At 36.0% G+C, this 15,455-nt stretch overlaps 1 non-coding gene across 1 annotated transcript; it reads right to left on the bottom strand.

Annotated features, from left to right (window-relative positions):
* Positions 1-10,829: 10,829 nt before the first annotated feature.
* LOC140859002 (small nucleolar RNA R71) lies at positions 10,830-10,935 on the bottom strand. Its single transcript, XR_012142403.1, has one exon. It is a non-coding gene; the product is annotated as a small nucleolar RNA R71 (small nucleolar RNA).
* Positions 10,936-15,455: the final 4,520 nt, after the last annotated feature.

The raw sequence follows: 15,455 nt of genomic DNA, 5'->3' as shown, positions 1-15,455 counted from the left end.
ATTGCCATACATATCTATAACTATAAGGTTCTCATACAATAATCAAGTACAAAATACAATAACCAAGTAGTATGAGATCTAAAGTAGCTAATACAAAATAGCATAATCATGATCAGGGAGATTAGGCATCAAGCTCGGGATCAAAAAGAACAAAATGAGGGAATGACTCCAAAGTGGAATCACAACCACGTCTGCCTCGACCTCGACTGGATGATCTGGTCCGAGTAGAAGAGGTTGGAGGATGAAACGCGATAGGCTAAACAAGGGTAGGCTCAGTGGATACAGAGAGTCTGGGCTGAAACTGAGTCCTAATAGCATCTAGCTGAGATAATGCAGCTCTCACTGAAACTCTGAGCCCCTCAAAATCAGATGAAACATAATCTCTCGAGCTCCTTAAATCAGTCTGGATCAGCTCAAGTGTCGATCTGAGTAGACCATGAAGTCTCTCTACCTCATGAGCAAGATCAGCTAACTGAGATGATGAACTGCTCGAGGTGCCCGCTCCAGCTGTCAGTGAAGTCAAGACTAGTCAGATCTCCCTCTCTATATCGAAAAGTCTGCCACTGTACTTGAGTATACATCTCTCCACATTTTCTACTCTGGAGCTCAAGTCAGTCAATAACTGTACCAAAGAGGAGATATGTGGCACAACTGAGAGATCTGATAAGAAAGTAGAGAATGAGCTCGACTGAGGAGGGTGATACTGCTGCTGCTGCATTTGCTGAAGGATCTACTGCTGAAACTATTGAAATTAGTGAAAGAGCTACTCCTAGAACTACTGCTGCTGGATGGAAAGAATGTCTGCTATCCGCTCAGCTAGCAATCCCATCTTGTTCTCCCCCAATCTAGATGATGATGGCATGGCATGGCTCGTAGATGGGGGTGCAGTAACTGAAGCACCTACCTCAGGCTCTGACATAAAATGAATATCAGGGCTCGACCTGGGCTTAGGTGGTGATGAGGGACCCTCTCCCTCACCACGCTCCTCCTCCTCCAAAACTTTAGCACCTCGACCCTTGGTCCAATGACTATCCACTCTGATGAAACCCATACATCGAAGGGAGTGGTCATTGTAAGTGTCAGTGTTCAGCAACCTACACACAGCTTCCCCCTCAAAACTCACACCACTGTGCCTAAAAATAACTGTCAGGGCCATTCCAATAAGATAAAGGAGCTTTGGATCTATTCAAGACCTCCCTCATGGCATCAATCATCAGAAATAAAAGATTCAAGGAGACTCAGATACAATATGGTGCATCAGATATATATCCCATCTAGTCATCAGGTCATATCTTCCCCCTCTAGAGAAGATGATCCTAGAGATCGTGTGGTGTAGTCTCATCTCCACACTCAAATCTTTTGCCTCAATTTTTATGAAACATGCAACATCAACTCTCCCTAGGATGGTCCTAAGTCCATCCTCTTTCCTAGAAAGCTCATCAAGACAGCTTCCCTCATAGGACATTTGAAGTAATCTACCCAACCTAGTAGCATTTAGGACAATTTCAATATTCTTTACAACTGATCTTAGAATTCCATCAGTAAACACTAGGTTTGAGTAAAATTTCTTAACCAGATCTATGTATACCAGCTCAGACAAGCTATAGAAGAACCTCCACCCTTGATTAATTATCTTTTCAGCAATTGAAAAACCATCTCTTCTCAAGAATCAAAAATCTACATTCCTCTCTAAAGCAACTTTTTTGGTAGAGAGAGGAACCTTACTTGGAGTCTTGGGAAGATAGGCTTGAGCAGGGATTTGAGCCGCCCTCTTTCTTCTTTCTTCTGCTTCTAGTGGCCTCACTGATTTTCTTCTTTGGGGCAGCCGCATCTTGGGGGCCATTGTTGCAATGAGGGCCAAGGAAAGGGTCAAGAGAGGAATAGAGGGTGAAAGGTTAAAAGAAATAAAGGATTTGGAGGTGTTTGTTTAGGATTTTTGAAATGAGGGTTTCAAGGGTTTGGTAAAGATCATGAAAGAGTGAGTTTTGATCATGGATAGGTCAAGAAAAGGTATCTTCCCAAGTTTTTAAGGTAGAAACTAAGAATTTTTGGGCCTATGGAGGGTTGGATTTAGGAATTTGTGGCCGGTGGAAAGCTTGAAGAGGGGGTTTTAGTTTGGGATGAAAGGAGGAGGAAGATGAATAGTGAATAAGTCAACCCTTTTGGGTTTTAAGCAAAAAATTTAATGGATCGATCCACTTTGAAACCTGTTTGCTCGATAATTTAGGATGTCCCATGGGTCGTCCCATCTAGGGTTGGTTTAGGTGATGAGAAAAAAATTCAAAAATAAGAGAAAATTTGAAAAAAAAAATAGAAAGACTTGAATTGACTTGGGATGATCATGTAGAGCTCAGATAAATTTTGGTATGATTTTTGATAAAGAATTTCAATAGAAAAAAATCTGAGATCATATGTGAATAACTCTGATGATTTTTAATTGGCTTGAAATAGACCTCAAATAAAAATAGATTATCATCTAAATTTAAAATGATGAAGTAAAAGATTTTTGGAAGGATTTTGAGAGAAGAATCATGATGAGAGATCAAGCAAAAGGATCTAAGATGTCTAATTCTCTCTTAATTGTATAAAATCTTTCTTCATTTAATGCTTTAGTGAATATGTTAGCTAATTATTTTTCAGTATTTATACATTCAAGCATTACATTATTATTTTGAACATGTTCCCTTATAAAGTGATGTCTAATTTCAATATATTTTGATCTAGAGTATTGGATTAGGTTCTTAGTCAAACTAATGGCACTAGTATTATCACATCTTATGAGAATGTCTTTAAGTTCAATCTCAAAATCTATGAGCTGTTGCTTAATCTATAAGATTTGAGCACGGCAACTTCTAGCTGCAATATACTCCATCTCAGTCATAGATAATACCATCGAATTTTACTTCTTGCTAAACCAAAAGATTAAGTTGACTCATAAAAATTGGCAAGTTTCACTAGTGCTTTTTCTATTTAATTTATATCTAGCAAAATCAGCATCTGAGTAACCTATTAAATCAATAGAAGATTGCTTAGAAAATCAGAGTCCTAGGTTTTGTGTTCTTTTTAGGTATTTGAATATTCTTTTAACAGCATTCAAGTGTGATTTCTTAGGATTAGACTGATAACTAGCACACATACATACGCTGAACATTATATCAAATCTATTGACAGTAAGAAATAATAAAGAGCCTATCATACCTCTATAAAGCTTTGAATCAACAGACTTACCATGTTCATTCTTATCTAATTTACAGGAAGGGGTCATAGGAGTACTTACACTCTTGGAGCTCTCTATCTCAAATTTTTTTAATAATTCTCTTGTGTACTTACTTTGGGCGATGGAGATCCCTTCTTTCATTTACTTGATCTGGAGTTCGAGGAAGAAGGTGAGTTCTCCCATCATACTCATCTTGAACTCTCCTTATATAAGCTTGGCAAATTCTTGACATAAAGCTTCATTAGTAGACCCAAATATAATATCATCAACATATATTTGTATAACTAGTATCTCTTCATCTTTTCTTTTTATAAAAAGAGTTATATCTACTTTTTTAAAAAAAAATTATTTTTTAATAAAAATTACTTAGTCTTTCATACCAAGTCCTAGGAGCTTGTTTCAAACCATGCAAGGTTTGTTTAATTTAAATACATGGTTTGAATATTTATGATCTTCAAAGCCTAGGGGTTGCTCTACATATACCTCTTCAGCAATATAACCATTTAGAAAGGTACTTTTAATATCCATTTGAAATAGTTTAAATTTTATGAAATATGCATAAGCAAGCAATATTCTTATGGCTTCTAATCTAGCAACAGGTACAAATATTTCATCAAAATCAATTCCTTCCTATTAGTTATATCCTTTAGCAACTAGGCTTGTCTTATTTCTAATTATATTACCATCTTCATCAAGTTTATTCCTATATACCCATTTTGTTTTAATTACTGGATGGTTTTTAGGTCTAGCAACAAGAGTCCATACATTATTTTTTTCAAACTAATTTAACTCTTCTTGCATAGCATTTATCCAGTTATGATCTTGTTTAGCTTCTTCTATTATTTTGAGTTCTAAGTGAGAAACAAAACTTACATAATTACATACATCTCTAAGAGAAGATTGAGTTCTTATCCTTTGTGCCAGATCACCAATGATTAATTTTTTGAAGTGATTATGGACATGCCTCCATTCTTTTGGAAGATTACTTGTATCTTAAGATTGTTCTTGAATATTTTGATCATTGATGCTCTCATCCTCATACTTTTCCTCCAGCTGATCTTTGTTTAGCTCATTTAAGTCATTGATGGTGAGCTCTTTCATTCCTTCTTCTAAGATACCTGCATCATTAGTATCCTCTCTCTCTTTTGATGGAAGATCATTAGTCTCATCAAAAACTATATGAATTGACTCTTCCACTACTAGAGTTTTTTTATTGAAAACTCTAAAAGCTTTACTAGAAGTGGAATAGCCAAGAAAGATAGCTTTATCAGATTTAGCATCAAATTTTTCTAAGCTATCTTTACTATTATTTAAAACAAAGCAACGGCAATCAAAAATATGAAAGTACCCTATGTTAGGTTTTCTGCCTTCCATAATTCATAAAGTGTTTTCTTTAAAATTAGTCTTATTAAAGTATGGTTTAAGATGTAACATGCTGTATTGATAGTCTCTGCCTAAAAATATTTTGAGAGATTGCTCTTACATAGTATGGTACGGATCATTTCTTCAAGAGTTTTATTTTCTTTTTCAACAACTCTATTTTGTTGGGGTATTCTAGGTACAAAAAAATTATGATTTATACTTTTTCCACCATAAAATTTTTTAAAATTTTTATTTTCAAATTTGGTATGATGGTCACTACAAATAGAAACAATTTGTAAACCCTTTTTATTTAAGATTTTTCGGCAAAACTAAGAAAAAGCTGAAAATGCTTCATCTTTAGATGCTAAAAACAAGATCCAAGTAAAACATGAGAAATCATCGATAATCATAAAATCATATCTTTTACCTCCTAGGCTAGTTGTACTTGTAAGGTCAAAGAAATCCATATGTAAAAGTTCTAAAGATCTAGAAGTTGAAACAATATTCTTAGATTTAAAAGAAACTCTTATTTACTTACCTAATTGGCATGCATTACAAATTTTATCTTTTTCAAAATTTATCTTTGGCAAACCAAAAACTAAATCTTTTTTAATAATTTTAGATAGTGTGTGCATACTAATATGTCAAGCCTCTGATGCCAAAGCCAACTACTTTCATTGATTTTAGCGTTCATGGTCACAAGACATTGCATGTTTTGCATGAAAAGATTATCCAAATCTATCATGTAAACATTGCTATGCCTATATCCAATGAACCTAGTGGTATCATCAAAAGGACTAGTTATAATATACATAGATGATTCAAAAACTATTTTATAACCTTTATCACATAATTGACTAATGCTTAATAGGTTACGCTTAAGACCATCTACAAGCAAAATAATTTCAATACAAGTAGAAGGAGTGATACCAATGTTACCTATGCCGATGATCTTTTCTTTACCATTATCTCCAAAAGTGACCATACCTCCATTCTTAGCTTTCAAGGTAATGAATTGAGACTCAACACCAGTTATGTGTGTTAAGCACCCACTATCAAGATATCACTTTCGCTTCATTATTTGGAATGCAAGACACACCTACACACATAAAATTAAGTTTTAACTTTAGGTACCCAAGCTAACTTAGATCCTTTGGGGTTAGTCACAATGGTTCCTTTTGAAATTTATATTTTCTTAACATTTGTACTAATAAGTTTGTTTAACAAGCACGCATAAGCTTGATGTCCTACCTTGCCCCATTTAAAACATGTAATGTTTGATAATTTGTTCATGGATGCATTTACAAAGATATTTTTTAAAATTTTTTATTTTTTAAGAGTATTATAACCAAGGTTAGCTTTATCATACATCGCTCTTTGATTATCAATAATCATTTGAAGTTTATTTGAGCTCAGGATAAAACTATCAATTATTGGTTTCAATTTAGTTACTTCTTCCTTTAGGTTTTGATTTTTCTTTATAAGAGTTTTGTTTATACTTAAAATTTCTTTCTTTTTCTTTGATAGAGTTTAATATTTCATTTCTAATTCTTTATTTTTGTTGAAGATCTCTTCTTTCTCTTTAAATAAAATTTGATTTTTTAATTTCAGATCTTTATTTTTTAATTCTAATTTTTTTAAATCATCTAAAAGCTCATGAAATGCTTCTTGCAGTTCATCATAAGAAAATTCATTTTGAGTTTCAGTGATTACCTCATTTTCATGTGCCATAAGGCATAGATTGGCTTATTCATATGATTCATCATCTGAGATGGAGTCATTACTATCGCTCCATATAGCCATCATTGTCTTTTTCTTCTTAAACTTCTTCTAATCCTTCTTGAGCTAGGAATAGTTTGATCTAAAGTGGTCCAGCTTCTTATATTCATAACAAATGATGGGCTGTTCTTTCTCTTTTTCTTTACTCAGCTCTCTCTTAATTGGTCATCTTCTCTTAGTTTCTTATTTTCTTTTCTTCATAAACTGTCTAAATTTTCTTGTGATCAATGCTAAATCCTCATCATCTTTGCTATTTTTTGATTTTTCTGAATCTTCTTTTTCTTGAACTGTTGATTTGAGGACAATTATCTTTTTTTTTCTAGTCTCTTCTTCAGAATGTTGCTTTATGGTCAGCTTGTGAGTCATGAGAAATCCAAACAGCTCCTCCAAAGATAGGATGTTCAAGTCTTTAGCTTCTTGAATCGTCATGACTTTTGCCTCCCATGATCTTGGTAGAGACCTAAGAACTTTTCTTATAAGATCACTGTTAGAATAACACTTTTTAAGACTCTTTAGATATTTATAATATCAGTGAAATGAGTAAATATTTGTGTTATAGACTCATCAGATTTTATTTTAAACAATTCATAATTGTGCACAAGCATGCTAATTTTTGACTCTTTTACTTGGTTTGTACCCTCATGTATAACTTCTAACCTATCTCAAATTTTTTTAGCTGAATTATAAGTAGAAATATGATTAAATTTATTTGCATCTAAGGCACAATTCAAGATATTCGTGGCTTTAGCATTGAGCTGAGCTATTTTCTTGTCAAACTCATCCCATTCACCTTCCGACTTAGGGAGGGACACATCATCAATCAACTTAATTGGTGTGTGAGATCCATTCACTATGATACTCCACATATCATAGTCAAGTATTTGGATAAATATTCTCATCCGAACTTTTCAATAAGTGGTATCAGAGTCTGATGCTCTAACTCTTGCTTGATTTAACCATCAAGAGCTAAAGATCTATGGCACCTTAATTTGGCACATCTTTAGCCGAAGAAAAATCCACCAACCGACCTTCATTTTTCAATAGGTGTAGTTGGACCTATTGAAAAGTGAAGGTCGGTTGGTGGATTTTTCTTCGGCTAGAGATGTACCAAATTGGGGTACCATAGATCTTTGGCTCTTAATTGTTAAATCAAGCAAGAGTTAGAGCATCGAACTCTGATACCACTTGTTGCCCAGATGTGGAGCCCAAGAGGGGAGGTGAATTGAGTCTTTTAAAATTTTTAGTGATTAGTTCTCACAAGCAATGTGCTCAACTTGATGAGTGAGGTGAGTTAATCAACAAAGAAAAGAAGATCAAACATAATTAACAAATGAACAAGTATAGAGCACAATGAAGAAAAAAAAATATGCAAGCACATCAAACACAAGAGATTTATAGTGGTTCGATGCTAATCTTGCACCTACATCCACTCTCCAAGTCCCAACTTAGGAATTCAATCCACTAACAGGATTTTCAATTTACAACATGTCGGATTACACAGACTCTTGCTGTCCAAGCAAGAACATTTATCTTTTGACTAGAAGCCAACATACAAATCCTTCAATTACAGGTTCGGATCAACCTATCTGAATTTTGAAATCCCCCAAAACTCAAAACTCAAAGTACAATAGCAAAAGAAAAGAGTACAAAAATTTCAACACAAAAGAGCTTCTTAAATGAGCATAATAAAATAATAAAAGCATAATACTCAAAGAGTAAAAGTCTTTGTTGGACATCCTAAGATAATTTGGATACTTGAATGTAGTTGGAGAGTAGTTGGTGAGCTGATTGAATGCTTCTTTCTCTCTTTCTAAGATTTTTTTTCTCTTTCACGGATTTGAGCTTGAATACTTCTCAGTTCCTTTGATTTTCCATCTCTAGAGAGTATTTATATTCTTTATTTAGTCTTGAGAGTATCTTAGATTCGGTTAAGAGCCTGATAAACACTTAATTTAAGTCATTTAAAGTAGAAAATCATATTTAATTTATTTTATTTTTTAAGAATTTGATGCTTCTTTTTATGTTTTACAGGAAAGATGATCGTCGATACAAAGAGTCCGATTCATAGATCAAAAAGACTCAAGTTTGAAGAAATTTGGACTTAAAATAAAATTAAAATAAAAGAAGGATGCATACGGTATTATAGAAAATGAAGATACTATGCAAGAAATCCAAAAGGATATAGACGTCATTGTGAAGAAACAAAAGTTTTTTTTTGGAATACAAAAAGAATGTTTCACGTGGTAGTGTTCCTGGGTGCGCGAGTGAGCGGGTGAGCGTGGACGCGGGACGGACGCGGGGCGGACGCGGCGTGGGCGCGAGCGCGGCGAGCGGGCGCGCGGCAGGCGGGTTCGCGGGGAGTTTTTGCTGGCGGACGAACAGATATTTATTAAAAGAAAAAAAATTAATATTTAGAAATACTTTGAGAAGAAAGATTTATATTTTATTTATTTATTTGTGATCTTTCCATCTCATCCATCCATCTTTTAGTCTTTAGTATTTTTTTTAGTTCCGCATCGAAAAATCATGTAAAACTCCTCCCTCCAAACACCTATAAAAAGACTTTTATACTCCCATTGGAGGGAGAGCTCAGAAATTCTTCTAGAGCCTTGCATAGAGGAATAAAAAGGGACTACTTCATGAGTAGCTAGGCTAGCAGTCTCGGGAGTGGAGAAGAAATTTTGTAACGACACAGAGATGGTTTATTGTTCTAAACTTTCTTGTATTTCTTTATATGCAATAAAGATTATGCTTTTTATTTAAATCATCATAAGTTCTTTATTTGCTCTCTTTCATATGCTTTTATTTATGCTTTATTGTTAGAGTAATATTAGGAACAACTTTTACTTTCCGGAGATGCGTCGTGATCTACGGGTATGGGGCATACCGAGGAAAGAAGAGTTGTTTACCTAGTACTTTTCAGAGACGCATCGTGATCTACAGGTACGGGGCGTGTCGAAGAAAGATAGGTATTTTTCTTAAGATTAATCGTATCTATTTAATTAAAAAAGAGATACAACTCTGCTAGTGCAAAATTAATTCAAAACTCCTGAGCTCTTTATTTCCTAATTACATCAATTTTAAGATAATTTCTTTTCTAAATCAAAAATAATACTTTTTTCTTTTATTTTGTAATCTCAACTTAGCCCAAGGTCCCTGAGGATACGATCTCAACTCATCCTACCTACGTAGTGAGTAGAGTTATTTTTGGTGCTATCAATGACTATGCATCAAATTTTGGCGCCGTTGTCGGGGACCTTGGCATGGTTGAATTAAAAAAAAAAAAAAAACCATTAACATTTCATAACACTTAACTAAAATAGTGTAACTCCAAATATAAAAATTTCTAACTTGATTGGACACCTTGTTTCTTTGCATCTCATCTCCATAATTATCTTAAGGGCAATAACCCATTAATCAGATAAGGTGGGGATTTGATCACCCTTCCTTGGCCCACAAATCACTACCTTGCATTTGCATAACCTAGACCTTAATCTAAAATTAATTAGACATTGACCCCTAAGGATTTCGAGCTCAATAGGATAAGAAAGCCCGAGAGTTGAACCGAGTGCGGATTGGTTAATTGCTCAGTGTCTAAGGCAAGTGGTTAAAGAAAGTGATTTTCAATTGGTTCCGTTGACTGACCTAGCCAACTCAGTTGGTGTCTAAGGAAAGCAACGAGCAGGGAACCTCCCACATCTTACGCTTATCTGGCCGAGTCAGTTAGTCAGTTTTGAGCTTGGAGTGCTCAAAGGCGGTCTTGAAAGTTAGGAGCTGTCTAGATCTAAGTTAACCTTAAGATAGAGAGTCTATGCTTATTTAAGTTGATTGCAATTAACATCTAAACATTAACTAATTTCTCCCTTTTCATAGATTTAAGATTCTTAGGTTCTTCTCTTTAGATTTTCTTCATTCTTTTCTCACTTTATTATAAAAATATATATATTATAAAAAGAAAAATTTTCTGTGTTTGCTCTATAGTATAATTGTAAGGTGTATGCTTGGCCATAGATCGTTATGACCAGAAATCCAACCTTTTGATCCAGAAATAGAAAGAACCTTTAGAGCCAACAGACGTAAAAATATGGATCGAAATCAGGAGAATGATCCACCCAAGCAATTGAAGGAGTACTTTACTCCTTCCACATATACCTACTCTCCTTGTATTCAAGTGCCCCCTGTGGAGGCCCCTCAATATAAAATTAAGTCCAGTATAATCCAAATGTTACTTTCATTTTATGGACTTAGTAATGAGGACCCTTATAAACATCTTGAAGAATTTCTTGAGATATGCTCAACTGTCAAAATTCACAACTTCTCCGATTATGCTCTTAGGTTAAAATTATTCCCTTTCTCACTTAAGGACAAAGCCAAATACTGGCTACATACTTTGGATTCCATGACTATATCAACCTGGGACCAGCTGCAAGGAGAGTTTCTCAAGAAATATTTTTTCATAGGAAAAACTAATCAAATAAGGAAAGCCATAACTAGTTTTTCCCAATTAGATGGAGAAATATTTCATGAAACATGGGAGAGATTAAAAGACCTTATTAGAAAATGTCCCCACCATGCTGTACCCAAGTGGCAGTTAATCCAATATTTTTATGATGGGCTCTCTGAAAGACAACGACAAATGATCGATGCATCATGCGGTGGGACATTCATGCTGAAAAATGAGGATGAGGCATGGCAACTGTTTGAAATTTTAAGTAAAAATTCATTACATTATATGTCTACCTCTATTAGAGATAAACCCATGTTAAACCCAAAGAGAGATTAAATATATGAAGTAGGAAATGCCATAGATATCCATCATAAGGTAGATGAACTGTCCCAAAAATTAGATTGTCTTCTAAATACTGGACAATCCCCGATTCCACCTAACCCAATCCAAGAAGTTAGTGCATTGTGTGCAAGTCCGAACCATTTTGTTAGCGAATGCCCAGCCGCACTTCAATTTCCTGAGTTTGTGCACGAGCAGGTTCAGCAAGCTCAAGTCCAACAAGCTCGCAGACCAGGAAACGATCCATATTCGAACACTTATAACCTCGGCTGGAGAAACCATCCAAATTTTTTCTGGAGACCACAACCAGTGGTTGGTCCTGCCACACCTCGACCTCAATATCAGGACCCAACATATAGGCATGGACCATACCATCAATTTCAAAATATTTCTCAACCGTCTACTACTGGTCACAACTCAGCTTTTGAGGAAAAAGTTCTGAAAGTACTAGAACAATTAGAAGTCAACACTCAGACCTTTAACTCCCACACATAATCCATTGCTAAGCTAGAGACCCAAATAAGTCAACTAGCGACTACATTCAGTAGGAGGGAAGGAGAAAAATTATCTAGCCAACCTGAGAGCAACCCAAGCGGGCAATTTGTGATTGAGAGCTCTAATACCCCAGAAGTTTTTTCTGAACATGCCAAATCAATCATGACTCTGAGAAGTGGGAAGGTCATTGAACACACTAGTAAAACTAATGAGACCGACCCTAAACCTCTAACCGAAGCCAAATCACCCAAGAACAAGGAGGAACTGAAAATAGAGAAGGAACCAACTGCACTGGAATCATCTTACTTGCCTAAAGCCCCATTTTCAGATGCCCTGAAAGCCCCTATTCTTATAGATAAGAAGGGAGAAAAACTCGATGAGATGTTGGAATTGTTTAAGCAAGTCCAAATTAATCTTCTCCTTCTAGACGCAATCAAACAGGTCCCTGCTTATGCCAAATTTTTAAAAAATTTATGCATCCAAAAACATAAATCTAGATCACAAATCCCAAAGAAAGTATGTCTCACTGAACAGGCTAGTTCTGTCTTCCAACATGCCACTCCTCCAAAGCTTAAGGACCCAGGAGCCTCCATCATTTTCTGTGTTATAGGAGATTATCACATTGAAAAAGCTCTTCTGGATTTAGGGGCAAGTGTGAATCTTTTACCTAGTTCGGTGTATGAACTTTTTAGATTCGAAGAACTGAAATCCACATCAGTCACACTGTAGTTAGCGGACAGATCAATTAAGGAACCACGTGGAATGCTTGAGGATGTCTTGGTCAAGGTAGATGAGTTTTACTTTCCAGTTGATTTTCTGGTTCTCGACATGGAATTAAGTGGCAACCCCAGACAAATTCTCATTATCTTAGGACGACCATTCCTAGCTACGGCAAATGCATGCATTAATTGTAGGACAGGAGTCATGGACGTATCGTTTGGGAATAAGAAACTAAGACTGAATGTATTTGGTGCTTCCCAAGGACCATCAATGGATAGTTGCTTCGAAGTAGATACACTAGAAGATATTATAGAAGATGCAACACCCACAATTCTAGCACCAGACCCTTTAGATACTTGTTTGGCTCACTTTGGAGTGTATGATTTTGAGGAATATATGAAAGAAGTTAACATCTTGTTGGATACACCACACGATAAAACCACTCCTCCATGGACAATCAAGTATGAGCCATTGTCCACATTAGCTAGTACACCAATAGTCCCATCTTTAGAATCACCACCTATGTTAGAATTGAAACCCCTTTCTGCTACGCTCAAGTATGTATTTCTAGGACTCAATCACACCCTCCCGGCAATCATTGCATCAGACTTGACCCCTAATCAGGAAGTACAATTGGTTGGTATTCTGAAGGAACACAAAGAGGCTATCGGTTGGTCCATTGCCGATTTAAAAAGAATTAACCCCTCTATTTGCATGCACCATATTCATTTTGAGGAACATGCCAAACCCCATCGAGATATGCAGAGGAGATTGAACCCAAACATGCGTGAAGTAGTAAAGAAAGAGGTGGTAAAGTGGTTAGATGCTGGAATCATCTACCCCATATCCAATAGTAAATGGATCAGTCCCACTCAAGTAGTACCTAAGAAATCTGGTATTTCTGTGGTTGAGAACGAAGAAGGTGAACTGCTTCCCACTCGCATATCATCTGGATGGTGAGTATGCATAGATTATAGAAAACTGAATGCCGTTACTAGGAAGGACCATTTTCCATTGCCCTTCATCGACCAAATCTTAGAATGGTTAGCAGGATAGTTTCTACTATTTTCTTGATGGTTATTCAGGGTACAATCAAGTACCTGTATTTTCGGATGATCAAGAAAAGACTACCTTCACCTGCCCCTATGGCACCTTCGTTTTTTGGTGTATGCCATTCGGACTTTGCAATGCACCCGCTACATTTCAACGGTGCATACTGGCCATTTTTTTCGAATATGGTGGACAAATGTCTTGAAGTTTTTATAGATGATTTTTCTGTGTTTGAAACCACCTTTGAGGATTGTCTCCATAATCTTTCCAAAATTCTTAAATGGTGTATGGAGACAAATCTTGTCCTAAGTTGGGAAAAGAGCCATTTCATGGTGCGGAAAGGAATTGTCTTAGGACATATTATTTCTGAAAGAGGGATCGAGGTAAATAAAGCCAAAGTTGAGGTCATTTCAAAACTACCACCCTCTACTTCGGTCCGACAAATACGATCCTTCTTAGGTCATGCCGGATTTTATAGACTCTTCATCAAAGACTTTAGCAAGATTTTAAGATCCTTATGCAATCTGTTGGCCAAGGATACACCATTTATCTTTGACGAAGACTGTTTGAAAGCATTCAACACATTACGAACAGCCCTGACAACAGCACCCATAATAAAATCCTCTGACTGGTCCATTCCATTTGAGATTATGTGTGATGCCTCTGACTTTGCAATAGGTACCGTCTTAGACCAAAAAATCAATAAGGAGCCACATGTGATCTATTATGCTAGCAAGACTCTTTCCAATGCCCAATTAAACTACACCACAACAGAAAAAGAGCTACTAGCAGTAGTGTTCGCTCTTGAAAAATTTCGCTCATATCTGTTAGGGTCTAAGGTTCTAGTTTACTCTGATCATGCGGCTCTGAAACATCTCCTCTCAAAGAAAGATACTAAACTGCATTTGATCAGATGGATCCTTCTTTTACAAGAATTTGATCTGAAAATCTGAGATAAGAAGGGTTCTGAGAATGTGGTAGCTGATCACATCTCCAGAATCTTAGTTGAACACACGATAGGCATAAATGAGGTCAAAGAAAAATTTTCTGACGAACAATTTTTCGCAATCTCCTCTAGCCGTCCTCCATGGTTTGCCCATATTGTCAATTACTTGTCAACAGGACAAGTACCTTCTCACTGGACAAAACAAGAAAAGGATCGATTTTTCTCGCAAATTAAACATTATTTCTGGGAAGAACCTGTTCAAATACTGTCCTGACCAAGTTATTCACCGTTGTGTCCCCAAGAGTGAATTCCAAAGCATTCTCACTTTTTGCCATTCTTCGGCATGTGGGGGATATTTTAGTGGAAGAAAAACTACAGCAAAAGTACTGCAGAGTGGGTTTTATTGGCCAACGCTTTTCAAGGATGCACATGAATTTGGCCGAAGTTGTCTGTGATGTCAGCAAACAGAAAATTTATCCAAGAAGGATATGATGCCGCTGACCCCCATTTTAGTAGTAGAAATCTTCGATGTTTGGGGGATTGATTTCATGGGACCTTTTCCAGCCTCATTTGGATTTGAATATATTCTGGTGGCAGTTGATTACGTATCAAAATGGGTGGAGGCAATAGCTACATGGACTAATGATAATAAAATTGTAACTAGTTTTATCCAACGAAACATCATTAGTCGATTTGGCTTCCCAAGGGTGATCATTAGTAATGGGGGGACTCATTTTACGAATAAATATTTTGAAGCACTTATGAAAAAATATAATATTTCACACAAAGTGGCCACACCATATCACCCCCAAACTAATGGTCAGGTAGAGGTGTCAAATAGGGAGATTAAACATATCCCAGAAAAGATGGTTAGGCCCGATAGAAAAGATTGGTCTCTTCGCTTAGACGATGCATTATGGACTTACTGTACTGCTTTTGAAACACCCATAAAAATGTTTCCTTATCGACTTGTATTCGAAAAAAGCTTGTCATCTGCCGGTGGAATTGGAACATCATGCATTTTGGGCCATACGGAAATTTAACTTTGATATGAAAAAATGCAGGTTCCAATAGGAGACTTCAATTAAATGAACTTGAAG

Source organism: Elaeis guineensis, chromosome 6 (genome assembly GCF_000442705.2).
Source record: "Elaeis guineensis isolate ETL-2024a chromosome 6, EG11, whole genome shotgun sequence".
Taxonomy (NCBI): Eukaryota; Viridiplantae; Streptophyta; class Magnoliopsida; order Arecales; family Arecaceae; genus Elaeis; species Elaeis guineensis.
This window is presented reverse-complemented; position numbering and strand designations above follow the sequence as displayed.